This window comes from Syngnathoides biaculeatus, chromosome 4 (genome assembly GCF_019802595.1).
Source record: "Syngnathoides biaculeatus isolate LvHL_M chromosome 4, ASM1980259v1, whole genome shotgun sequence".
Taxonomy (NCBI): domain Eukaryota; kingdom Metazoa; phylum Chordata; class Actinopteri; order Syngnathiformes; family Syngnathidae; genus Syngnathoides; species Syngnathoides biaculeatus.
This window is the reverse complement of record NC_084643.1, coordinates 7,741,183-7,768,495: the sequence shown is the minus strand read 5'-3', so window position 1 is coordinate 7,768,495 and position 27,313 is coordinate 7,741,183. Positions and strand designations below refer to the sequence as shown.

The following is a 27,313-nucleotide window of genomic DNA, read 5'->3' as shown; positions in this document are numbered from 1 at the left end:
AACCGCAGCATCACAAGCCTCTCTGTGTCTGTCTCCGTCTGAACCGCATAGTAAGAAACCAATGCCGAGTACATTAAAACATATCCTTCTTTTTCCCGGTCTATTACTGTACCTCATGCACTTTCACCATGTGAAACGATCATTCCCCCCCCCCCCCCCCCCCCACACACACTTTTTTTTGTTTCTCCCCTGTGGTGTCACTGGGTCAAGCTGATCTTATAAAAGATTCACAGGGCGTTTACATGCACCAAATCGCAGGGCATGTATTATGCAGTGCAGCTTGTGGTGTAGCTCTCCAATCTCCTCCTTGTTTGCTCTTTGCTCTCTACTTGTTCCTTTCATCTTTCTGCCTTCACCCGTTAAAAAAAAAAGGCCCAACCGCCTCACTCGGTGTAGAAATCGGTCCACCCTCGCTACCCTAACCCATTCTCAACTTCGTGTTTTCAATTCCAATTTTTATGGTGTCTTGCCCCCGATTCTAACCTCCAGCCCGTCAAGACTTTTAATTTCGTCTTACCTTCCTCCCTCAGCAAGCAGACGGCGCTTCTGAACTTGATGTCATTCAACTTTCTCTGCTTCACTCACTCAGTTCATCTCCACCTCAGATCCTACACCTTCCTTTTTTCCCCTCACTCCTTTTATGTCCATGCTAGCTCAAACTCAATCACAATTGCTTTGCCTCTGCATCGCTGTGAGATACCTACAGTGGGTCTGTGAAAGCCACAAAAAAACAAAAACACGCCCTTGGACTGTCGCCCAGCCAAACGAAACAACTGTTGTGTTGCACTGATCCAGAACTTCTCAAATATATTAAAAGGGTAATTTCAGGAAAATGTCTGACAGACAAGGCCGACAAAAACATGCAATGTAATCATTCATCCGTTTTCTACAACACTTGTCCTCTATCAGGTTACACGTAGGTTGGAGTCCATCCCAACTAAAAATTGGCAAAAGGTGGGGTACACCCTTAACTTGTCATATGGCACATCACCAATTCTCGAGCACCCGAAGAAAACCGACGCAACCACAAGGAGAACATGCAAATTGATGAATATTTCGAGCCCGGTATATTTAATGCTGCATGTTTTTGGGATGTGGGAGGAAACCGGAGTGCCCGGTGAAAAGCCACCCAGGCACGGGGAGAACATGCAAACTCCGCACTGGCGAGGCCAGGATTGAACCCTGGTCCCAAGAGCTGTGAGGCTACCGCGCTAGCAGCATGAACACAATTAACATTCAAAAATTTTACATTGCACGTGAGCTGCATGTTGGAATGAAATACCTACTTGATTCTCTTACAGCTAACTTGCTGAAGGTCATTTGGGAATTCCCATTGAGAGCATGCGCTTTAAGGTGAAACTATTCAAAGAAACTTTCTTGTTAGGGATCACAATGAACCACAGTTAAAAGGCTTAGACTGTGGTTTTTTTGGGGGGGAGCGGGTGAATCGCTTTCATGTGCCGCCAGAACATGCAAACTCCACACAAATGGTGCCGAGATTGAATCCTGGACCAACAATTTACAGATGCACCACAGTACAACTAACTATAATATAAAAACATTAACAGGAAGAGTTGAAGATACAAACAACTTTACAGTTCGACAATGCTTTTTTTGGGGAGACGTCAAGCATTTGGACAGTCTGTTTTATCAGATTTTGGCTCAATCCCAAATAAACTAATGCCTGACTTATTTCGGCATGCTCTGCATATTTCCTGGTGGACGTCAGTGTGTGGATCATTATAAAGTATTGTCATATTGTACCGTATATTGTCGGTGACCTTCAGGCATCACGGTCAATGTATAACGTTTAAGACTCAAATCCCCATAGACAATTGGCTTTTGAGCCATATCTCACTCGAAAGCAAAAAGGGCCCTATTATTATTAGCCATAATCTTGTGAAATGCAATTATACACACAATAAAAAAGCTTCCGGTTTTAAACATATCCGTCACGACATTGTTCACCCACTGCTAATTGCAATCACGGCAAGAAAGCCATGCTACTCGGCTTTGTTTCAAAATACTGTAATAGCTGAAAAAGGACTGTGACCTTCTCGAGCTGCGACTGAAATAAAAAGTTGTCCCGATAAGGTATGCACAGTCTCACGCTTTGTCCTTGGAGCAGCCATTACGCAAAAGCCATCAATGACACATGCAGTCCTAAATATCAGATCGGGTCATGGGAGCACCAGATCAACGCAAGCTGCTAATCAGGTCAACCGAAATAGAGCTCATCATCTTTAAGTTGAAATGAGCTTGTGGCTATATTTGGGTGGCCATTGAGCAATTATGGTGAAAGACATTCAGACTTAAGAAGCATCGATTGTATCTATTCTTAATGACATCATGCATTGTGCTGTGTAGAGATAATCGCATGGTCTGTCCCAAACCAAAATTACAGCTCATGACCTCAGGGTGGTTGCCGACTACACGTGGCATCGACCGACAACATCAATAAACTTACATTCCCTTTGTTTTTAATTGTAGCAAAGATGAGAAAATGTTTGCGGATTATGTGTCACTACTGCAGTTTGTCACTGCTATTATGATTGATGACTACAAGATAATGGTTTCCATCTATTGCATGTCATCAAGGAATATTGTACCTAAAGGGGGGTCCTTGGTTTACGGCAAGACTTCAATTCCTACGATGCAGGTGACATTGCATGAAGTTCTTGAAAAGTCAGAATGCCCACAGCAGGGGTGCTCAATGAGTCGATCGCGATCGAAGGCAGGGTTGGTCAATTGCATGATCACGTGACGTGACGTCAGCCTATCATTCACCCCGTCGTTTGATTCAGGCGCGTCCGTTTGACCAATCCCGGCATGTGCACATGACGGTGCACTCGAGCAAGCCAGCGAGTTGGCAAGAAGTATCGTTACACGATCCAGTGAAGCCATGGCTAAGGTTTGACCAAGCCACTCACAGACTGCGAGTGGTTCTCTCTGCAGCTGGACGAGTCTCCAGATGTGAGTGATACAGCCCATTTGTGCATTTTTATAGAATTCTGATCTCTGCGCTTGGCAAATTCAAATGACCGTGTAAGCAGCTGAGAAAGCACTACTGCGCAATACGAAGTGTGCAAGACTAATAACATCACCCACAGGTAGGTTAGACTGCAGGAGGTGGGCTGCTTAAAAGGTAGATCTTGGGGCAAAAAAGGCTGGGCACCCCTGCCCTAGAGTTTATGATTAACCAATATTTGCAAAGTAGTAACGTCAGAATCACGCAAAGTATTTTTATGAAAAAAGTACGGCAGTAAACGTGTGTGGTCTTTCCATTTATTCTTTGGAATTTTCTGCAAGAAAGTCCATTTTCCTTTGTTGTCATTTCACTTGACATTAATTGTAATATAGGTTACTGCTACTATTGGATAAGCGTGTGTACAAATAAACACCCCCAGTCTTTCTTGCAGTGGAGTCTATAAACTCTTGCTTTGACACTTTAAATACAGAGTCAAAGCATTATACGGCAGACACACACACATACACACCACAGTATCAATATTATCCAAATTGTTCTGAATGCAATCCAACCTACTTCTTTTGCATATCAACCCTGAATCCAGCTGTGGCCTCAACCTCCTTCGCAGCACCTCAAAGAGAAGATGAGATCGGATGCGTTTCACCACAAGGCCGTACGTCATCTTTATGTGTTCACGATAAGGAGGAACGTTTGAAAGTGCTACGGTGTATGCAAATAGGGAATGCGAGGTTGATGGAGAAGAATGGCAAGATATAAAGTGGGGAGATGGGACCCTGAGCTGGAAGGATGCAAGAGGGAAGAAACAGGAAGAGGTGTTTTTGAGGTGAACTCACTCGAGAACCTTTGACGACAAATTACTTGCTTTACACTGCAATCATAGTCGGACTTTCTCTCCCATTTCCTTCATCCATTAAGATTATTGATTAAAACAACCAGAGAGCAGCAGCGACAACCAAGCGGGGAGGACTTTGCGCTTGCCAGCAGAAGCCCGCTAATCTCCCTGAGAGATGCACAGACAAGTTCCCCCCCCTCTAAGTGCCATCTGAGTTGAACCAGTTCTGAAGTTATCTGGGGAGAATGGTGTGCCCTCCAAATGTAGATCCAAAGTTTCTACATTGGTGGAGGTAGTATTAGAGCAGCAAATGAGGTGGGACACAGCTTGTGTTAAAAGGGACTACCAAAGACTACTTCAACAGGAAATATTTTTCCCTTTCTACAAAAACAGGCAAGGCATTTTTCCCAACTTTGAAGGGTTAGTTCAAGGCGTCCATTCATCCCATCACTGAGTGTGCAAGGGTGAGTTGGAAATCCTGGAAATCCTCATTTTTATGCAATGGCCCGGTCCAATTGTCCTTGTGTCCGTCAGGCTGAATACTGTCAATATCATTCCATTGTGCATATTGTTGCAGACTGGATGTAGCCGACTTTTGTTAAGTGATAAACCTTTAAACGGGCATTCGGGAACAATCTGTAACAATGTCACGCCCTGCCCACCCACCCTTTCCTCCACCGGGAACAATGGGCTCTCTCAACTATGACCAGTAGAACCTTCATTGCTTCCCTTTCTGAGAGAGCCGAGCTCAAATGTAACGATGCAGCAGCGGCATGACCTTGACATCTTGTTAGAGACGGCATTAAAACATTATGAGCACCGCCTGTGGTAACTGTGTCGCGGTTATATAAGGAGCCCACACAAATGGGCGAAGAATGGCCAGGGTGGCGTCGGATCGGCTGTTTCCAGTTGTTTGTGACGGTGAGACCTACGATGTTTGGAGGCTTTAAGAGACACAGACACTGTGAATTAAAAAAAAATAAATGTTTTCTCGCAGAGACGATTGCTTCCATAGCGGAAAAAATCTGCCTTGATTGTCAAACAAATATTTGAAATCAAACTGCGACACATTTTACACAAGCCATCAGCAGACCTCACCAAAAAAAGACCTCCTTTCAGCCGGCATCAAGGGCGGTAAGAGAAGAATATCTCGTATTAGTTTCCATGTACTTTTTTCCTGCAGTAATTAGTGGGGGTTGAAGTTTTAGTGGGTGCCAGTCAAAGACTAAAAAATGGCTATTTTTGTTTTTGTGAACATACGATTTATTAGGAAATCATCTGAACTGTGTCTTGTATTTGAGGGTTTTTTATTTTGAAGATACACTGAGAGACAATGGAGACTCTCACTCATGATATTCAATTTAGATCTGTAGTTATTTTAGACTTCCATGAACACCGGCATGTGAATGTGCCATTGCACCTTAATTATGGGCAGTTAAGCCCTGCATGATTGCTAATCATCAGGCACGTGTCGCACTTGAAACAAAGAAAGCTGCTGTAATTATTATTGTTGTATTTATTCTCCACATCAATGCTTTTCAGTGCAATTATAATGTGGTGATGTGTTTATGGACTTGCTTCTCAGCAAATGAAAATGCCAGAGCTCTGGCAGCCAACGGCATGCCTTTGCTATCGCTGTGGGTGGCAGGCAAGCACTATTTCATATTTATATTCTAATGGCCATGACTTTATGATTATTAGATTTATACATTCGCAAAGAGAGAGTCTGATTGGACTTTTACAACTTTTGTGGGTACCAAATTGAAAAACAACCTGTGGAAAGGGTGACAGGTAAGAGCTGGCGGCATGGTACTGTTTGGAATGCTAAACCACTGGTCGAGTGGGGTCATAAATACTCTGATCTCATAGCATGTAAACCCAGCATAATCACAAACTTCCAAACTTCTCCAGGTCAGCGTCTCAGCTGCCATCTGCCGGTGAATCGACAACTTCCTGATGTGCAGGACACACCAGGTGAGGCTGGGGGGACACACCTCATCCATGCGCACTATCAGCACCGGGGCTCTCAGAGGTTGTGTCCTCTCCCTTTTGCTCTTCTCACTCTACACAAACGACTGCACCTTGTGGCATCCGACTGGCAAACTCCTGAAGTTTGCAGATGACAACGGTCGTCGGCCTCATCAAAGACGGCAACGAGTCTTCGTATCAACAGAAAGTGGCAAGACTGGACCTTGGGTGTGGTCAACACAACCTGGCGTTGAACACTCTAAAGACTGTAGCGGTGACTGCGGACTCCAGGGGGCATCCTGCACCACAGCTCCCCTTGATGACGTCCAACTGTCTTTTGTCAATCATCGAGACCTTCAAGTTCTTGGGAATTACATTCTCAGAGGACCTGAAGTGGGAGACAAACATCAACTCTATCCTAAAAAAAAAAAAAAAAAGATGTACTTCTTCCAGCTTCTGATGAAGCAGGGCCTGTCACAAGAGTTGCTGAGACAGTTCTACACGGCAGTCATTCAATCAGTACTGTGTACTTCCATCACAGTCTGCACTGGGGCTGCCACAAAAAAGGACAAACTCCAACTGCAACGGACAATCAAAACTGCTAAACGAATTCTCGTCACCACTCTACCCACTAATGAGGACTTGCATGCAACGTGAACTAGGTCCAGAGCAGGCAGGATCCTCTCGGACCTACCACATCCTGGCACCAGCTCTTCCAGCTCTTTCCATCAGGTAAGCGCTACAGCTCAATGCAAGTCAAAAGTAGCAAGCATTCAAACAATGTTTTTCCTCTGGCAATTAATTCATTAAATTGATCAGCGAACCTACTATTTTTCCTGCCTTGTGCCATGTTAGGACACCCAATCTCATCCTGGTGGTTCAATCAGTATGAGTATTAGTAATATATTTTGTAGACTATCGCACGATTCGTCACTTTAAACTGCTCCCTTTGCACAAATTGTCATTGCACGAGTCTATAACGTTAACCGCAATCAGGTACAAGCACTGTAGACTGTACAAGCTTAACACAATGTGGGACGTTGAAACACTTTTCTCTTACACGATTACAAGATTTCTAAAAGCAAAAGATTTTACATCTTGCACAACTTTTATAAGCAATATTTCCTATAAACAGAAATGTCTCTTGTTCTTTGTTGTTGCTTTGTTCTTAGTTCTGAATAGGGTTACGTACCGCGGCAGCGCCGACTGCCAGAGAAAAATTCCTTGTGTGTTTTTACACACTTGGCCAGTAAAGCCGATTCTGATGGAGGTGAAAAGCAAGTCAGAAAAGAGAAACTTAGACCTTAGAAGAGAGCCTAAGTCTTATTTTACATTCATCGTTTTGGTGTCCTTACCATTATTTTTCTTAATCTAGTTGGGAAAAAAATTGTGTTGCCTCCAATTTCATTTCTATGTACCCATTCACTTTTGACCACTGAATAAACTGCAAAAAAAGAAACGTGTTTTTTTAACTCAATTTCATCCTGTAGCTAAAGGAAATGTGCAATTCCCATTTTGATGATTGACAGTAAACCGTTAAAGATTTTATAGTATATAACAGTAGAGGGCAGTATGTTTGAGCAGTCCAGGACATGTATGAGGGCAGCAGAACAGCACTGAGGTGTGCTGTTGGTGTGAAAGAAGAGTTTAAGATGGAGGTGGAACTGCATCAGGGATCTGCCGAGACCTTTTGTGTTTGCAGTGGTGATGGATAGGCTGACAGACAAGATTAGACCGGAGTCGCAGTGGACAGTGATGTTTGCAGATGAAATTGTGATCTGTGGTGAAGGCAGGTACCAGGTGGAGGAACATTGTGAAAAGGTGGAGGTATGCACAGGAAAGGAGAGGAATGAAGATTCGCTGAAGTAAGACATACGTGCATGAATGAGTGGGATGGAGGGCCAAGAGTGAGGCTACAGGGAAAAGAGATAGCGAGAGCGGAGGACTTTAAAAACATGGCGTCAACAGTCCAGAGTGACGGTGAGTGCAGTAAGGAAGTGAAGAAAAAAATCCATGCAAGTTGGAATGGGTGAAAGTGTCAGGTGTGTGATGTGACAGAAGAATTTCTGATAGGATGAAGAGCAAAGTTTATAAAACAGTGGTGAGGCCAGACACGATGTACGGCTTAGAGGCAATGGCACCGAAGACTCAACCGTAAGCAAAGCTGCAGGTGGCAAAATGGAAAGTCTTGATGTCGAAACGATTTCATCGGACATAGCACGAACCAGAGAAGACAGACTTAAGGAAGATTGCGCGGATTTGCTATGGGTACGTCGTTTGCCTCATTCATACGCTTTGGTAACTTTCTGATTGTTGAACGATGGACCGGTGACGGGTCCATCTGAGCTGTCTGTTTACATTGTAGTTGCATTATCTTAGATCTAATACATTTATCATTTCTATCTCAATTTGGAAGAGGCCTTATCCCAAATATTGAGGGTATCAAGATTCACTGCCAATTAGGAGCAACCAAAAGGGAATCGTGATGCCTTCACCATGTAGCGGAAGTCCACCGCAATGGGAAGCTGCTCGTAATATGCCATCGCTTTTATGCAATGTACAACATGGAGTTGTTTTTCCTCTTTCCCACTGTTTTTGTGTGTTACCCCTCCTCCCTGCCCCCCTCATTCTCTCTTTTATAAAGTATATCTCGGGCTGAGGAGGAGCCCCTGGAGGACACTAAAAACTGCATGCATGGCAGTGCCTATGAAAAAAAAAAAAAAGCAAAAGCATTAGCATCAAAAAAGGAAGAACGGAGGCATTGTGCTCAGTTGAGAGAGCAAGTCAAAGAGGAATATACACCGAGAGAGTTTCACTACATGGGTTTGAGACCCTTTCAGCATTGACTCCCTCCATTCAGCGTACTGTAAATAAAAAAAAAAAAAAAAAAACGATGCTTGTATGCCTGAACTTGCACGTCACAACTCAAATAAATCTGCATGTTAACACTGACCTACACTCTGGAGGGGAAACCATTCTTACAAAATGTCATTACAGAGAGTAAATTAATATTTTTTTGTCCTGAATAGTCATATGTATATGACATGCATTCACAAGTGGAATTTGACAGCAAATCCGCTAAAAGGATGTTTTAAAAGCGTAAAGGAAAAGACACCTGCTGTCTCAATAGATTTTAATTCCATGCGCTAATCTGCCCACTCCCTTAATGTTAAAACATTTATGACCATTACTTTGAAATGAGGATTTGGTGATGCTTCTCTTAAATAAATTGTTTACTCGTAGAAAGTGCTGCACTTAACGCTGCGGGAAGCATTTGCCGTCCAATTTCAAAAAGGTCAAGCAATCACAATGGGCACCGTGTTTTGCTGTGGTTCATTCGATCCCGAGTTTAGCAATTAGAGTGCTTCGCATAACGCCGCTCGCGTGAGATGCTAACATAGCAGCCGACATCTTCGCAGTGTCCTCCTAATTAACCAACAGATTGACAACGGCAGTCATCACCGATCCAAAATAAAGTCCTTTGTGGACAAGATAGCCACTACCGACTCTCGATGGAACTCCTATCAAGACAGCCAGAATTTGACAGAAGCAGAAAATAAAAACACATCAAAATAAAACCATTAACAGCAACTAAGAAAATCCCACACTGACACTGGACAGGACAACTTTTAAGAGCTTTTTAAGAAAATGTTTCAGGTGGAAAGTGGAAGTGACAATTCAACAGTTAAACTGTTTTTAACAGTTCCAACAGGATTCATATATTATTTATATGTATTTTGGGATGGGGTTTTTTTTTTTTTTGTTTTGTTTTTTTTGCAATTTTAGCATTAACATTCCCAGTCACATGCAGCGGACTAGCTTTTTTTTTTTTTTTTTAAATATATATATCTATATATATATAGATATATATATGCACACATGTAGATATATTGTCAGACAGCAACAGTTTGGACGTCTACGATCAAAACATATCAATGGAACAGCAAAACTTGCTCAGGTATTTGTCTGGCAACCCAACTATATTTAAATGGGGGAAAAAAAATTTTGTTTAAATGTGACTAATTGAAATGAATCATTTCTCACCACTCGCGTGTTCGCTTTGCTCAACTCAAGTCTTAAAAATAAGTGCAGAAAGTATGAAACAACACGCAAGCGTGCACCGCCGCCCCTCCTTATAATTAACGCGTGTCAGGGTTTAGTTTCAATGACAAGACAGAAGGGTTTTAAAAGCATCACGCTGTTTCCAATGAAGCCGCTAATGAGGTTTTGATGATTGGACCTTATTAAGTTCACACTAGTGCTTGGCGTGCTTTCAAAAAGCAATAAACTGCTGCTTTGTTCCAACCTCAACTTCACAAGGCGCCATGGAATTCGAATATAAATTCAGAAAAGGCATTTTCTTATCGGCTTCAATGATCCGCCAGTTTTTTATTTTTTTTTTTTTATTGACGCATGGGTGAACTACGTATGGACAACGCTTTCCCCGTGTTTATTGACTTGATTAACTCTCTTTTGCTGCATTAAGTAAGAGTTTATGTCACTGCCGTTGATTGCGTTCTAAGTTAAAATTCCATGTTCACTGGGAGGGCAAACAGCAAATGAGTAGAAGTGCAAAACAATTTGTGAACAATCCATTTTCATTTGCCTTTTTATCCTGTTTTAAAGATGTGTAAGGTGGCAACACCTTCGAACAGCATTTCTTTAGTTTTCATAATTGTCATCTGAATGACGCAAGGGTGAAGAGGTCTTATTCATGAGTCACTATATTCTACCGAAGTATGTCCTTTTTTACGTTTATTTTTTTATTCGTTTTTGGGGGGTGCAGCACTGTGGATGACTGTTAGCACATCTTCCTCACAGTTTTCTTAGGACCCGAGTTCAAATCCGCACTCACCTGTGCGGAGTTTGCATGTACTCCCCGTGCCTGCGTGGCTTTTCTCCAGTTACTCCGGCTTCTTTCCATAACCCAAAAACCCCAAAAAATGATCGGACATTTTACAAACCCATTCATCTCACTGAAATTATTTATTTATTTTTTTTTCTTACCATGTAACTGACTGGGCGGCACTGTGGGGCAGCTGTAAAGTTTGCATGTTCTCCCCATGCCTGTGTGGGATTTCTCTGATGAAAACATGTTCCAGACATGTTATTAAAATCTCCTGGTAACTGTAACTTCCTGGTAACAATTTTGAAAATAATGATAAAAAGCAGGCGGCACGGTGGGTCAGCTGGAAACTCTTCTGAGGTCCTAGATTCAATTTCAGACCCCCCTGTGTGGAGTTTGCAGGTTCTCCCCCGTGGGATTTCTCCGGGCACTCCGGTTTTCCTCCCACATCCCAAAAACATGCAACATTAATTGGACACTCTAAATTGCCCCAAGGTGTCATTGTGAGTGCGATTGGTTGTCTGTCTCTATGTGCCCTGCAATTGCCTAGCAACCAGTTCAGGGTGTACCCTGCCTCCTGACCATTGACAGCTGGGATAGGCTCCAGCACTTCCGTGACTCTTGTGAGGATGAGCAACTAAGAAAATGGACGGATGGAACTTCATTTTGTAATCCAGTATGTACTGCTTGTAGGAAATTACCACGGTTATCTGAAGCTAGTCTGTGCATCAACAAAATTCAAAGCAGCTCTGCTTACCTTTTGGCTTTAATATGATAGCAAGGGTGTGGCATCAATGGGAAGTGAGGGTGTATCTAGATGATCATTTTTAAAAACGCATAATTCGGCAGACGAACTTCAGGAGTCCCTAAAGAGATGATCAAGTTATGGTCGAAGAAACTCAGAAAGTGCAGAACGGTTGGATACATTGGATACATTTTGAGGAATCGTCAGAAAAGATTTAGAGGTCAACCTAAAGTTTCAGGGAAAACATGCTTTGAATCTAAAACTCTTGGGCACAGAACAGTAATATTGTGATCGTTATTAATTTCAGTCCTGCTTAATATTAACCTCGGTAAGAGTGGGTTCACTGACCAACTTTTTGAGAACAAATGCCCCCAATTTTGATCTTCTGGATCTTCTCTGCAATCTTGGGATGTTATTTTCCAAGAGAACATATTGAGTGACGATGGCAGCAATCTTAAATGGTCGTCAGTTATCAGCAAAGGGTAGTAGTGCTGTACGTGTTGTGTTTTCTAAGTTTCCATTACATCCAGAGATGCTTTCGTTTCATACATATGTGCTTATATGTAAAAATGTTACTCAAAATTGCGCTAGTAAGGTTAATAAGGGTTTTTTGATGGTGACTGTTTAGAAAATAATAATAATGATAGTTGTTGATTGTATTAGGGCTATCTTCTGTCCCGAGGCTGTAATACACGACAACAAATTCACAATGTAAAAAGGGAAACATTTGGAAGATTGTAAACAGGATTTGAATACAATGATTAGGGACTCCTGCACGGTTGACATATGCATTCAGATTGTTTCCACCTTGCCGCAATGAACGTGAGCTAATGGTGTGATAAAAGGCTTTTCACTTTGCTGCTGCTGCTGCTGCTGCTATTTCGTAGGCTTTTGCCTTCACCTGGTAAATATGTTGCCTCTGTTGGCTGGGGATTATTTTGCTGCAAGTGTTTTTTTTTTTTTTTTTTTTTTTTTTTTGTTAGTGAGGGTATTAGGTGGGTCTGAATGGCACCATCTGGTCAGAAGTTGGGCAGACTATTTTGCTTGTTCGTTAGAATTAGCGTTATTCAATGCAAAATGTGACCACAAAGGGGGCTGGTGTACTGCCAAGTCGAGCTTACCGATGCAAAAATCAGTGCAAGCCATGAAGCCATGACTGTTTCCAATCATTTGTGCAGGAGAATAACGCAATTGTTTTGTTTGCTTATCTACTCGGATAGGCATTATTTGCATTTCTCGGCTTCAATGTTAATACCCTAACCCATGTATGAAAACCACACTTAAAACCCATTTCCTTACTTACAAACATTTTCCTGGCTTGCAACCCTCAATGGAAATCTTTAACATTGTTGAAAAGTCCTTACCAGGCTTGAAACCCTAATTTGAAGATGGAACTAATCTTTCCGGAACTCTTACTTAAAAAAATAAAACTATAAAATTCCTAGGATTGAAACTCAAATTTAAGTCTATTGCTTGCCTGGATCCTAATTTTGAAATCCTAATTCAGGTCTAAAAACTGATTTGAACCCCCGCCCCTTGGCTGAACCCTTAAACTATGGCTTGAAACACTAACAATTGATTGAAGTCCAAACCTAGTCTTGAAAGCCGAATTTAAAAGCCTAATCCTGTTTTGAAACCCACATTTGAAATCCTGACCCTTGTTTGAAACCCAAACACAGGATTGAAACCCAAAATGTTGGCTCAAATCCCCAAGAATGAATGGGCTTGAAACCCTAGTTAGGACCCCTAACCCTGGTTTGAATCCCCATTTGGAAACCTTAAACGACAACCCTCATTTGAAACCCAAAGCAGTCTTAAAACATTAACCTGAAACGATGTATTCGACCCCTGATTAAACCCTAAATGTGGTCCAAAACCCTATTTTGAAGCTGTGACCCTTGTGTGAAACACACTTAAAACCATTACTGACCCCAGGCGACGAGTAATGCACTTTGTTATTGTGTGGTAGGGAGGAGCATTGTTAATCTTGCTTGCCTTGCTAAATGAGTATCACTGATGCCTGCAGCCCAAAAGTGGTAACAGAAAGAACACTTTTGATTACTGACGCACTGTTGAACAGGTTAGATCTGGTACAAATTCAGATGAGCTATTGAACTTTTGATTTTGTGATGATGTGAAATCATTTCTGGTAGAATGATGATTTATTATTGCAGGTCAACAGATTTGTTTTGGGTTTTTTTTTTTTTTTTTTTTCGCTAATTGATACACAGGTTAGAGGTGGATTTGAAACACTTGATTTGAATTTGTTCATAATTAGCATTTATATTACTGTGCTGTATTAAATGCAACCAGTGGCGCATATGCTTGAAATAATATTGAAAAGGGAAACAAATGTATTTTTGTAACATATTTCATACACAAGGTAACTCAATGTGCTTTACATGATTAAAAGCATTTAAATAAAGAAACAAAATGGAAAAAAAATAATGAAAAGTACAATTAAAACAGCGTACATTGCAAGAAAAATCACTAAAAAAGTGGAAATACTAGAATAAAATGGTTGACATGCCACACTTGGGGCTGATGTCACTTCTGTTAGCAATATATTGCATCTGCGTGCAGTATAACAGTTCAAATCTGCTTCAGCCTTTGACTTGGACTCTGCACTCCACTCTTTGACTTTAGTCTGTCGACTGGAGAGCCCTACTAGGCTTGTATTCCATTAGCATTTCCTTCCTGTATTCAGGACCTAAACAATTTAGTGATTTACTGTATATACTATTAGCAAAACTTCAAAATCATTCTAGAGCTGACTGCACCCAGTGTAAAGACTTTGGAAGTGGAGTTATATGCTCTGACCTCTTGGTCAGAACCAAAGCTACAGCATTCTGAATGAGCTGCAACTGTTGAACGCTCTTTTAGGGGAGTCCAGTCAGAAGACCACCAAGTCGACTTCAGAAAAAAGTGTGGATGAGTTTTTCCTAGTCTGCTTGACACATACAAGTCTTCACTCGAGATATGTTCTTCAGATGGTAAAAGGCAGTTTTTGATTTGATGACTGTTGAAAGTCAGGTCACAATCAATCAGAACACCAAGGTTTCGGACTTGGTCTTTGATTTTTAAAGATAGTGAGTCCAGGTATTTACTAACAGCAATGTTCTTTTTGTAGTGATTTAGTTGAAAAGTTTGGCTCATCCAGTTATTGATCTGCTTTAGACAGTGACAAAACAGTTCATCTGGAGACACTGATAAATATAACTGTTATCTGCATACCTATGGTGGTCAAAATTAAAGTTATGACGAATATGACCCAAAGGTAGCATAGACAGGCTGAACAGGAGGGGTCCAAGAACTGACTCTTGAGGGACCCCAAAGGGGATTGCCATTTGTTAAGATTGAGCACTTTCAATGGTTACAAAGCAACTCCTTTCCTCCAGGGAGGACCTGAACCATTTAAGTACCGTTTCATTTAGTCCTAGCCCCGTTTCCAACCTGTTCAGCAGTATGTAATGATCTACCATACCAAAAGAGATCCAACAAGACCAAAATCGGCGCCTCTCCTGAGTCAGTATTCACCTTATGTCATTTAGCACTTTGATAAGAGCAGATTCTATTCAGTGATGAGTTCAGAAACCTGATTGAAATTTGTAAACAACAAAAAGAAAACAACGTTGCTATGAAATGGAGATTCGAGATGGGTCTATAGTTTGCTAACATGGAACATGTTTTACCAAATTTGAATGAATTGTAAATGTTGGTTGATGAATAGACGACGTTAATAACGTAAACAACCATCATTCTGTGCCACTTAAATCTGACCTGTAGGGGGCAGTAACATATCCAAATTGTTGCTGACTGTAAAACTGAATCAAGAAGTAGGCATGCCTACTATCTGTGAGCTAGGAATGGAAAGAAAAAAAAAAGCCTAGTGGGTATTGGGTGATCCAGTTCAAAATTGCGATAAATTTTCGCTTAATGTAAACTAAAGTATGTAAAATGGCCCAACAGTTAACGGAAGAGATATTTTAAGACCCCATCTGTGGATTGACAGACATCCCAGCGGGCACACAGCCTCTAAATCTGTGCCAATCGAAAGCTTTATCCGCCCTGGAAACGTCACAGAGTGATTTTGGGTTGAAGAGTCGAGTGACTGATACAAATGACCTGAAGGTCGCAGCTGCGTGCGCGCTCTATCAACAGCCAGAAATGCTCCAGGCGTGCAAGAAAAAAAAAAAAAGACAATCAGCATTTGATCATAGCGCCGAGATGCGACTTAATCATTTAATCTGGAAACACAGAATTAAGTTGGCTTGGAAGGTTAAATGCATGGTCATTTGGCAGACTGCGTTCGATTACTTCACATTTCCGTTCCTTGTGGGTGTCTGTGGTGGGGGTAAAAAAAATGAAAAGTAAAATCCAAAGAACCATAATGAGATGGAGGCACTGCCAACTGCACTCTTCCCTGCGGCAGAATCAAAGACAGACAGACACTCGGAAAATTGCGTGCACGCATTTACAGTACAGGCACGTGAGAATAAAGGTTATCGTCGCTGTCCAGTGACGAGCATGTAAGTCACACTTTTGGATCTCACCCAGGAATAACCCAAGTATGAAACCTAACTTAAAATGCTTAACCGTCTTTGAAGCCCAAACCTGAGTGTCATCTTTAATGAAAAACTGTACCCTCGGGTTGTAACGCTAATTTGAGAAACGCTAAACCAAACTCTAAGTAAGGGTTTAAACACTGCTATTTAAAAACCAAATCCTGTTTTAAAACCCTAACTCCAACGTGAAACCATAACATCGTCTTGAACTCGTAATTTACACACCCAACCCTAATCTGAAAACATAATTTGAAACCATGAACTTGATTTGAATCCAAAACGCTAAACATTAACATTAAATCAACAAATTCATGGGCAGAGTGGCAATTTTTTGCCTTATTGAGATAAAAGTCTCCTAACAGGCCACAATCAAGGAAATAACACTTCTTTTTTGTTTATGGTTAAATTATATGATAACTTTACTAATTTATAATCTCATCCCAAAAATGGGACGCTACCCGCGAGAGGGTACTCGGGTTTTCTTAGGAGAACATCTCAAAAACCAGAATCAGATTAAAACACCTAAATATGTTGATATACTGAAGGTTATAATGCGTGAAAATCGTGGGCGGCATCCAAATTTTGGGACATTATGAAATCGGTTAAGGTTTGTAAAGGGAGGGTCAAACTACTATCACAATTTTTAATTGGAAAACTGCCCAGACCCTAGCTAGAAACCCTAATGCAAGCATGGAATCCTTATTTCAGTTAAATATCCTCGCATTACATGAACACTGACTTGTGATGTCCTTGTTATTGGAAAAATATTGCGATGCTTTTATATGGAAATTATTCGGCGACTCCCGCCCCATGGAAGTACCCTTTCTGAGGGACAGTACTGGCGGCCAATGATGAAAGCTGTTACAAACACCATGCAATGAAACGTAAGTGAGAAGGATGGAAAAGCAAACATATATTACACTGATTCATTAGCCATAGTTGAATCGTAAAATATTGAAAACTGAACTTCAGTGGTTATGCTGGCATATGTCACTTTAAACCAGAGTCGATGGCGCTGTTGGACTCCTCTTCCTTTGAATGGGTGTCTACGGCGCTGTCTATATTTAGTCAACACCTCTAAGCTGTGACAAGGTTTGATTCCTCTACGCTTCCTTTCTAAATTGACTGCTCCAAAAGAATTATCTGCTGTCACTACAATTCTCTCTGGGCACTGAAGACCATATAAAACCTTCATTCCTCCCAATAGGGGCACAAACACACATGCACATACACACACATACTGCAACAGCGCAAATAAAAACAAGGTTGATGTGCACACAAGTCAAGGAAATGTAATCTACTCTCAATTTTGAATGCCAATGTCAGTGTGCTAGTGCAACAGTATTAGAATTGTATCTTATAGCTACGTGAATGTCAGCAAAGCCTAAATGAAGCAACATGTATCAGTCACGGTGAAATACTCTAAATGTGTGCTCGAAAAAAAAAGGGGAAAAAAGCCAGCTCTTGACTTCACTTCGACACCAATTTTCTCCGACGGGCGAAAATCAATCTCATATGTTTGGTGTGCTTTGATCAGCTTCGCCTGCACCTCTGACACCTCACACAGAGAATTTTAATGCTACTCCTAGACAAAAAGAATGAGGCCAGTGAAGAAGAAGACAGAACGCAAAAGACCCTTTCACGCTCCCTGTGAAAGCGTTTTTTTCCCACCTTGTTCCTGTCAGACATTGACGGAAAAAAAGTGGACAAATGCCCCTCGACCAACGGTTGCTCTAGCTATCAGACCCTTTCAGCCAGTCTGTTGCATTCATCCACCTTTTTGGAGGGTCACTGGTCTTTTTCAAAAGGACATGACAGGGAATGGAGGTACCAAAAGTTGACAAGCAAACGTGCCGCGCAGTGAGGCGTAGTACCAAATGATCCACTTTCAGACTGCTTCTGCCTGTCCTGTTCTGTGTTGCTGTTCTGAATAAACAGAAACAGCACAGGTGAAGAAGACTAAGAAGTGAACCGGACAATCGTCCTGATTCTGGGGGCCCCAATTACATTGCCTGTAAAAAACAACATTTTCCACATTTTTCCTTACCGTTGGTTGGATCCATTCAAGTACTAAGACTCTACAAACTGACTTTAAAAGTCAACATTGTTCCAGCGCTTCTCCTGTCACTGCTCATGTATAAAACAGATTGACACGGACTAGGAGGACCAAGTAAAACCACCAAGTTCAACCACCTTCGTAGGTCACATCAGAAGACCCTTTGACACTACCAGTAAAAACCATACGCGGACTACGAGGACCAAGTAAAACCACCAAGTTCAACCACCTTCGTAGGTCACATCAGAAGACCCTTTGACACTACCTGTAAAAACCATACGCGGACTACGAGGACCAAGTAAAACCACCAAGTTCAACCAGCTTCGTAGGTCGCATCAGAAGACCCTTTGACATTACCAGTAAAAACCATACGCGGACTACGAGGACCAAGTAAAACCACCAAGTTCAACCACCTTTGTAGGTCGCATCAGAAGACCCTTTGACACTACCAGTAAAAACCATACGCGGACTACGAGGACCAAGGAAAACCACCAAGTTCAACCACCTTTGTAGGTCGCATCAGAAGACCCTTTGACACTACCAGTAAAAACCATCATCAAGTCAACCTGACAAAATTCCGCCTTTGGCAGTGGTATTCAAGGAAGGAGAAAGCAAGTGTGGAAGGTTATTTTGCAATCGAGACACAGCGGGTGTGAAGTTTAACATCCGACAGTCACTTCTCTCACCCTGTTGAAACCAATTGTCGCTGTCTGGCAAGCATTTTTCACATCACACCTAACAACCAAATCAATATTTAGACGTCCAAGGGTTCTACGGATAAGACAAATACAAGTAAAGGTGCAGTAGGGAACAAAAAGATGAATGGTGCGGGAAATAAAAGACCGAAAAAGATTCAACAAAACACTAACGTGATACAGAAAACAAATAATGTTGTGCTTAGGTTTCCTGCTCTGTTTTTACCATCTCGCCATTCTCTTATTCCACTGTGATTAAGGGTCTTCTCTGACGCTGTGTACTTCTTCCTGTCAGAGCATTTCACATTCATGAAACAAGAGGGAACGAGAAGAGGGGGCAGGTAGGCGAGAAAAAAAAAAAAAAAAAGTGACTTTGATGTTTACCATCGCTGTTTGCCCCGAGCTGGCGACCTTGGCTTAGAAAATTATGACGCTAAAAAATCTTTGGAAAGTAAACAGCAGAGAGTCACAGAGGAAGCAAAGAGAAAACAGATGCTGGGACATGACAGAGGTGCTGAATTTGGCTCGGGGAAACAAAAACATTGATGCTGAATAATATGCAAAAAAAAAAAAAAAGCCCAGTTGATATTTCAAAACTGGGGAAAAGAGTTGCACACACAAACTTTATGACAGCATCAACAAAAACTAGAAAAAAAAAAAAAAAAAAAAAAACCACGTTAAAACAACATAAACACGGCTTGCATTATTTTGTTCAACACACACAAGCAGAATCAGCACGCGGCAGCCAAGGACTTTTCCGTTGCAGAATGGAACCTCTGCAAGCTTGTAAAATGTGATTTCAACCAAAATTTCAGCAAGGGAAATATGGCTCATATACTGTACACGGAAGTGGCATAGTACTAGTGACTCATAAGACTTCATTTGAATCACCAATAGTCTTGACGATGACTGAGCAGAGAGGTATTGTTGAAGCCAAGATTTACGTTGCGACTGCGAGGATTCATTTTGATCATTCTACTTGGAATTTTTCGTTCTTATTCCTTGTTGACTCAGTAGAGCTCACAACCATGTGAACAAAGGTACTTTAATAATTGGATATTCCGCGTTGGATATTTTGTGATCGGTGATCTACACACAAGTCCATCAATCTATTTTCGCCGTGCTTGTTCTCATTAGAATCGTGGTTGAGCTGAACTTTATTCCAGCTTACCTTGTGTCACCAAGAAATCGCTAGATACAAAAAAAAAAAAAAAGTTAATGCTCATGTTCACCACTCCTATAAACATAAATCCCATCTAAGATTTTGTTTGAAAATTACCCCATTCAAGACAGCATGGTGGTTGACTCATTAGCACATCTCCCTGACAGTTCCGAGGTCGTGGATTCAAATTTAGACTCTGGCCCTCTAATGTGCACTTCAGATGTTCTCCCAGTCACATGTGGGTCTTCTCTAGGTACTCTGGTTTCCTCCCACTTTTCAAAAACATTCTTGGTAGCTAAAGCGAAAACTAAATTGTCTACAGATCAGAATGGTTGTGCCCGGTGATTGGCTGCAGATTAGTTCAGGGTATGATCCGCCTCTTACCTAAAAGTCAGCTGGGATACGCCACAGCAGACCCGCAACCCTCGTGAGGATAAGAGGTACAAACAATGGATTAACCAGATCAAGCGGCTCAGTCTGCTTGACTAAATCTAGACCATATCTAGACAAACACTAAATTGTTTGTCGAGATGTGTCTGGCGACTTGTTCATTATGAACCGCACATCTCGCCGTAATAAGGACGAGCGCATGAGAAAATGACGAGATGGAAGCAATCTTGTCAGTCACAAAATGGATAGCAAATCAACCTTAGCGGATACGTAGCACTCTATATGTTCTTTTTTTAGTGCGATGATACCAAACACTGGCGCCACAATGACACCATGCTTCTTTGTTATGACTTTGCAAACACAGTAGGGAGGCTGACAATGAGCAGACGAAGCCGATTAAAGAGGTGGGACAGAGCCTGGCGTGCTTGCGCTCCCCATATTTCTGTGTAATAATCCTGACACAGTTGCGCAGCTACCACCGTGCCAGGCGCGCCGTTGACCAATTAAAATGGAGGCGGATGCTCTTTACCTCCAGAGTGTCCTTTACAGGCAATTACTCTCCGCTTAATTGGGTTCATCTGCAGCCACCTTTCTCGCAAGTCTGAGTTTGGATTGCTGATAATGTGTAAATCTGGTCATGGAAAGCATGCAGAGTATTGCCGGACGGGCAAGACTGAGGTTGACTCCCATGTTGCTTTCATTTCAAAATATATGTTCTGATGGGAAATAATCTCAGGTGAAGTTGTCCCAGATTCAAACTTTCACTATAAAGATAACCACTGAAACCTTTTCAGTCTGGTCTCTCTATTATAGCTTTGTCTTATGTGTGAATTTAGAATAAATCCCCTTCGCCAAACCAGACAAATATAATAAATGCAGTTAAATTGCATTTAAGACAATTTAATCACACACAATACAATAACAAGCTAACACAACATCGAGGTACAAAGACAGCCCAGTTGTTAAGTGTAACACGAGCCAAACGACATATAGTCACCAGAGTCCAAACGAATGTCCTCGTAGGTGAATGTTATCTCTCGCGAATGTTCCGGAAATGTCCAAAAGACGGGAGGCAGAAGACAGTGTGACGGAAAGCAAGTCGTTGCTTGTCCAAAGCGGCGGTGGTGGTCAGAAGCCCCGTCGAAAAGCCACCCCATTCTATAGAGGCACTTCTCGAAAGTCCAACGACGTAATAGAGTCGCCTTCTTTCAGAACGTAAACCAAAAGGGTCCGTGTCAGATGACGCAATAAAAAAAAAAGTATGTAAGTAATAAAGTATGTAAGAAAGAACAATAACGACAGTCAAGAATAAATGACTAAACATAGAGGCACTCATGTGTGTTGTCCTTCCGATGACTTGATTCCTGATCTTATTCCACGCCAAAAATGAATCTCAGCACCTTCAACTGCTTTCTTCTGGTCATTGCTACAATCTACAAATCATACAACTTAACTGGTTTCACCCGTGTTCAATGACCCTTTCTGGTACTGATTTGTGACAGATTGCCCTTTCCACTCGCCTCCACTCTCTTCTTCACCTCTCTTGCACACACCCATTGCATTGGATCCCGACGGTCACAACCAATCCAAAACCAAAGCCATTTCAGAGGTTCTACTATGTTGTATTTTTATAGCTATTTGTCCATTGGTGTAACTTGATAGGCAGCTCCAATTAAGCCAGTGATGCTTGCTCTTCTTGAACAATTTCTCATGCATTCACTTTACTTTAACTTCGGCTTTCTGCTGAACTCTGCTTGTCGTGCGACGTGGAGTTTTTTCCCCCCGAATTTGGTTAAGTGGCCCCATGTTCACACCAGCTGCTTAAATCAAAAGCTCTTGCATACTCCTGCGCGGGATTCAGTTATTTGTTTCAGCTACTGCAAGAAGGTCTGGTCAACTCTTTTTGGGTTGGCCGACACAAGCGTAAACCAACTCTATGGGGCTCCTTTTGTGTGAAAGGTTATTCCGCAAAAGGAGCAATTTTACACTTGTATGGTGGCGAAAGCAACTGTCAAACAAGTATTGCGTGTCACTCTCGCGCGGATATCATCTAATTCCGTTTCCCAACCTTTAAGTCACAAAACATTCTACAAAAAACAACTCACGTCACAACACCAAAACTATTTCGACTGAAATAATGGTAACCTCCTGTCAATTAAGTAACAGGTTATCTTTAGTCTACAAATTTGGATCTCTTGAGATCACAGGTGTCAAACTCAAGGCCCGGGGGCCAGATCTGGCCCGCAACATGACTTTAGGTGGCCCGCGAAGGCAAATCATTTGTCAAGCTCCATGATTCTTGTGAAAATCCATACCAAAATTTCAAATAGTCATATGTAATGAATGATAATGTTGAGATATGAGCATTTTTGTGATACCAAACATGAACAATGGTTAAAAAACCCTTTACCCTGGGTTTCTGATCCCCAAAATAATTCATACATTTTGTGTGTAAACATGAGGCGATTAAAGATATAATTCAAATTCATAACGGCCCTCCGAGGCAAAACAGTAAATACAATGTGGCCCGCGACAAAAATGAGTTTGACAACCGCGCTTTAGATGAACAAAATATTTTTTATATATACTGGCACGAAGCCGTGACTAAATTCCATTAATTCAAATTTTTGCCATCTAGTGGAATACCATTCAAGTTTCTCTCTCTCACTGTACATTGCTGGTGCAGAAGATACATTATCTGTGGGTAGGTGGGGGTGGTTTAAACCAAAGAAGTGACATTGAATTATTTCCTGCAGGACACCTAAAGATATGTCACGCTTCACTGATCTCGCGGTGGGAAAATTGATGGTTGGGCCAATAACCTGCCGTCCCTGGCTTCCTTTTAACACTATAGCCTCAGTTCCAGATCTCTGCGCGAAAGAGGCAAATAACTAAGAACCCTCGGCATGGCATTTCATGGATAAACCTTATTGTCTTCCTTCAAACATTGTGAAATTGTGGTAGACAGCGCGTGGCTCTTTGAAGTTCTCGGGTTTGACACTCACAGTATTTCTGTGCGCGCTGTATGATGGGAAATCTGCGAGTCATCTATGCCTCCTGTTCTCATTCTGCCCTGTGGTCCTTTTCACTTCACGAGCTGCTGCCAGGGGAGCACGGTTCAGGACCGCAAGACTACTTTTATGAAATTATGCATTATGACGGACTCGTGCGCTATCCAATGTGACAGCTCATCTTATGTGCATGACGAGCTCGGCATCAGCAAAGTCCTAATCTCTCTTGTTGCTGTTCTCTTTTACATCCCCCCTCTTTGCTTTCGTGGTTTCATTTTCTTCCCTTTCGACTGCCAACTGAGTTTCATTTTCCGTGATTTATTAATGCAGGCATGAACATCCTCTGTGCAAGACGCCACGTGGGTGTTGCGGTAAAAATTTATTTTATTTTTTTGGGGGGTGGGGAGAAGAGTTTTTCAAGATATAGGATGTTAACACTGACGTTTTTTTTTTTTTTTTTTTGGACGAATAGAGCTCATCAATGCCCGCACTGAGAAGTAGTGCAATAAGAGGCATATGGAAGCCATTGTCATGAATGTCACATTTACTCCATTAAGCCACTGGAGGTCACATTATGATTACATTCGCGCTGCCACTATTAGAGTAACATCCACTCAGCGCAGTGCCATGTGTTCCATTTTAATTGGCGTTCAAATAGCAAAAGGGAAGGCTATCATCTAAGCTAATGACCAAAATCCCGCTAACCGGTTTCACAGAAGGTATATTTGTCAAGACTACAGTTTATTGAACGTCAAAGAATTAACCGTTTGCTTTATTTTTGGGGGGCTTTTTGTGATGCTACCACTAAGGAGTAGCAGTGGAGAAAGTGTCTTAAAAAAAAAAGGATGAAAAACTGGTCGGAAAAGTGTCTCGCTGAGCTGGGGCCCCATCTCAGCTGACTTTGAGCAAAAGGTGCATAATCAAGTTAAATAAATGTAAATGACACACTAATTTATCCAACAGATACTTTAATATTGTCTTTTGTTGTCATCCCGGTCATCTGAAGAAATAGAAAATATATATATTGTATAGTGTTCTCTAACAATACAACACACCTGACATTTTAATCACACATTGGTCAGCAAAATCCAGACTGTAGTTCATAGCTTTTAACGGTACCATCATGGTACTAAAGTTACAAACAGCACTAATGGGACACAGTGAACAAGTTTTTGCAGCAGCATCAGAAAACACAGGCACAAGGCTCAATTTCCAACAAGCATATGATGGCAAACCTACCATTGGTGTGCTTTATGAAGACATTGTTGACGTGCTTGTTATAGGCGAGCCGCTTTCACGAGTTCCATCTCAGCTGTCATTTATGAACAGCGTGACCACAAAAAAAATGTTCCAAACTCAATGAACTGCCACGCGTCATTCCTCTATGCGACTATAATAGATAAACTCCGGCCAACATGGCACCCCCGGGCAAATGTTGCCACATTCAACATGGCAGCCATTGGTCACATAATGGAATTTGCGTGGAATTCGAGGGCAGGACGGGCCCCGTTCCAATATTACTGGTTCCACTCTCCGCACGACTGCTTCCCCAGAAAATTACACACTTATGCCACAGTGTGGCAGCGTTAATGTTTCCCAGTAACTCTAATCGCATTCACATCGAGTGAGGTGTCGATTGGTTGAAGCCGGTTGGCCGCCATCTTGGTACTCTCAAAACGCGTGGAGGACATGGTTTACAGTATTGATTATTTTTCAAAATTTGTCATCCAGAATTAAAAATGGTCGCGTGAGTTTGACATTTTTTCAGTTCTGGTAACATGAAGGCCAAAAAAAGGCTAAGTGCAAAAGGAAAGACGTAGAACACCGTGACTACCAAGAAACCTCACATATTACCTAGGGCCCAATTTCCGTGACATGTTGACTTTTCCCAAAATACGCTGTGAAGCATTATCATCATAACATAGCAAAAAAAACTAAGCATTTTTTTCTCGTCATAAAAACATGAAATTTCAAGTTAATCAAGTCGATATATTTTTGGAAATAAGAACTCGCTATGGGAAAATACATTCATTTGTTGTCTCTGCGACGTCCTATTTCAGACCAAAAAATTTAACTTGTTTCCTTGCATTTGAAAATCAAATTCAATTTGCAGAGTTATGTATTATGAAATTCATCCAAAATTTCACAGAAATGTGTTTTCTTGCTTATCCACTGAGAAGTAAAGCAGAGAGTGAACAGTGAACAACAACAAACGGACACAAAGCTTTGTTCAACTGAATTAAGCACATCAGAAAATGGGAAAAACCCCTTTACAAACAAACTCGAACAGTGTCAAGGTAAATCTTTCTAACTTATTTGTGGAATGTTTTCTCACAGCCACCTAACCGGCGATTCACGCACAGGTCGGCACGCTCGTTTTGGGAGTATCAAGATGGCGGATATCTGCTTTCGGCGACTTCAGTTCTGGTGGCCAATGAACCATCCATTGTTTTTTTTAGATCAGTGTTGGTCACATATTAGAACGTCCATGTAATTCACGCCTTGTTCCAATAAAACTGGTTCCACACGGGAAAAGAAGTCAATGTTTCCCACTAACCCTAATTCACTGTAATTTTAACCTTATCCCATTGCCCTAAATGGTAATTGCTTTCCACCAGTTTAGCAGGCCCTTCCCACGACGCAGGAGCTAATCGTGTTGCAGCAGGGCGTGTTCTGCCTAGCAACTATGTGGGAATCCTAATCACGTGTCCGCCAGTCATTGACTCCATGACGGTTAAGAATTTTTTTTCAAAAGAAATAAAATAAAGCAACCAATTGTGGAACTAACAGACCTTGCTAACGGCAATTTTCGAGCTAAACTTGATTCAGGTTCCACTGTTTGGTCCCGACAGTCCGTTTTTTAGCCGATATCCGTTTTATAAACGTTCCCCTGTACTGCATTAATATAGCTGAGTACCGCCCGTCTGTAAACCGAAGACCCCTGTATGGACTTTTAAAGCAGAAAATGTTCATTTGACTGATACGACTTAAATAAAACACACTACGTGATGAATGCCAATTTTACTGGCACGCTTTTAATGCTGACTTCACTCAAAAGCAAAAGGTAGAGTGGGGTGGGGTGGGGGGGGGGCACACAGTCCTGCTGTCAGATGGCCAAATAATCAGGATCCATTTTTTACCGAAGTGAGATGTCAATTGAAAAACACAGCATTGACTCCACTCTGACACGTTGAATGGAAAAGTGTGTGTGTGGGGGGGGGGGGGGGGACAATTAAATAATCCAGATGGGACAAGCAGGCACACATTATTTAATAGGCCAATTTAAGTGATTGACTGCCATGTTTCCAATTCCTAGAAGAGTGTATAACTCATCCGTCATTCAGGTTACCTTGCTCATATTTCAGCATATCTCTCTTCTCATCCAAGTAGATGAGGAGTCGATTACGTATTGCTCGCGACCCCTCCGCATACTTACCTCGCACTTTATGACTCACGCTTTCACCGCTGAATGCGATCCACAACAAAAGATCTCCCATGAATAATGCAGCTGCTATTCACCCACGCCCACGAAAATATCAATTGAAAGCACGGTAGCGCCGTTATTTTATGACTGTGGAAAAAAAAAAAAAAATCTATTTATTTGCACCAAGTCACGATATGCTGTACTGTTAGTACGGTGGCTCGCAGACTGATGCAGTCTATCACTCACGAATGCACACGAGCGCACTCCAAGTCCAACTGCAGGCCGAGCGGCTCAGCGGTGGAGCAGAATATGAGGACAGACAGTTTTATTTTTCTATATCAGTGCAGTTGCCGTGGGTTGTGCGCGCTGGACAGCCGTCAAACACGGTGCATTACTGCGCAGCCAAACTAAATTGGGCGTGCATGCGAACGGATGCTGTATGTGTTGGGTATAAGGGCCCGCGTAAAGGTCACATCGGCGCACGCTGACTGTGTACAACCGTCTCAGAATAGGAGTTAACGTCCCGTGAAGCTCTGCAATTCCCTCTTTTGGCTTCCAACAGAGACTCTTTGTATTCAATTACAGAGAAATACATTACAAGAACTATAATTACATTGGTTTTACCAGCTC

At 41.8% G+C, this 27,313-nt stretch overlaps 1 protein-coding gene and 1 long non-coding RNA gene across 7 annotated transcripts in view; one reads left to right on the top strand and one right to left on the bottom strand.

Annotated features, from left to right (window-relative positions):
- The window catches only part of grid2 (glutamate receptor, ionotropic, delta 2), a 491,233-nt gene that overhangs the window by 439,710 nt on the left and 24,210 nt on the right, over nt 1–27,313 (bottom strand). Inside the window, exon 1 of one of the 6 annotated variants that reach the window (XM_061816590.1) lies at nt 24,499–24,898. The exons of the other annotated variants lie outside the window; for them this stretch is intronic. The gene's annotated coding sequence lies outside the window, so the exon portion shown is untranslated. Of the gene's footprint in view, nt 1–24,498; nt 24,899–27,313 lie in introns of those variants that run through there. 6 annotated transcript variants of the gene reach the window in all.
- On the top strand, nt 4,664–7,065 carry LOC133499075 (uncharacterized). The gene is made up of 3 exons (XR_009794542.1): nt 4,664–4,742; nt 4,819–4,955; nt 5,733–7,065. It is a non-coding gene; the product is annotated as an uncharacterized LOC133499075 (long non-coding RNA).